This window comes from Anneissia japonica, unplaced genomic scaffold, assembly GCF_011630105.1.
Source record: "Anneissia japonica isolate Jap-2015-1 unplaced genomic scaffold, ASM1163010v1 scaffold55554_len864_cov113, whole genome shotgun sequence".
Classification (NCBI taxonomy): Eukaryota; Metazoa; Echinodermata; class Crinoidea; order Comatulida; family Comatulidae; genus Anneissia; species Anneissia japonica.
The window spans coordinates 1-864 of NW_022733894.1; the positions used below are offsets into that span (position 1 = coordinate 1).

The 864-nt window shown below is 32.9% G+C and overlaps 1 long non-coding RNA gene across 1 annotated transcript; it reads right to left on the reverse strand.

The window, feature by feature from the left end:
* Positions 1-143: 143 nt before the first annotated feature.
* Positions 144-755, reverse strand: LOC117116250. The gene is made up of 2 exons (XR_004446716.1): positions 615-755; positions 144-291 (listed from the first exon to the last, which is right to left on the reverse strand). It is a non-coding gene; the product is annotated as an uncharacterized LOC117116250 (long non-coding RNA).
* Positions 756-864: the final 109 nt, after the last annotated feature.

Here is an 864-nt window from a genome sequence, read left to right on the forward strand (position 1 = left end):
CAATTATTAATTATACTAAATGGCAGTAGCTACGGTACTTAAGCATTATTACAATGTACTGTATGATCTGATACACAAAGTCTAAATACCTTGATGACATCATGCTTGAAATCACCCTTAATCTACCCCAGAATTTGACTCAATTTTTTTTTTGCTGTAATGTGTCTTTTCAGTATGTAAAATTTTTAACATGGCTTACATGTCCTGTTGAATTTCCAGATTTATCTTCTAAGATCTTATATTTGGTAACTAGCTCTGGCTACCTCGGTATACTCAGCTGTTGTTGGATATCTACAAAAAAAAAGGTGCAAGGGGAAAAATTACTGTACCAAGATTAACAATCAGTGAATAAACAAGGAAAGAATAGTGTTAAAATAGATGAATTAAAGTATTTTGAAGCTTTAGCAATAAACCCTCTTGACAGTGCATGCATTATAGTAGACTTCATTACTTTTTATAGTACTAAATGTGAAGATGCCCAGGTAATAAATTGAATCAATGAGAAAGTCATAGGTAATCAGAAGCAGGTCTGGAAAGAGGAAACTAATCAAATTAGTACAATAGTAAAAAATTAAGTAGTACTCAAAAACATAATAATCAGGTTAAATACTTACAGAGTAAATTGTATCATGTCTTCAAATAAACTTTGTATAATCTTACGATAATACTGCCTTGACAACACCGACTTGTCCTGCTGTTTCAAAAGATCTTCCACATCATGTGGTGATACAGGTACTTGGTAGGTAAAGGCCACTTGGGTAAAGAAGGCACATCACAGGCCTTGGTATACAGGTGAACTAAGTAAGTGAACCATGGATAGGCATTGAATATACATTCAAACTTTCCAAGGTCAAATAATTTCTA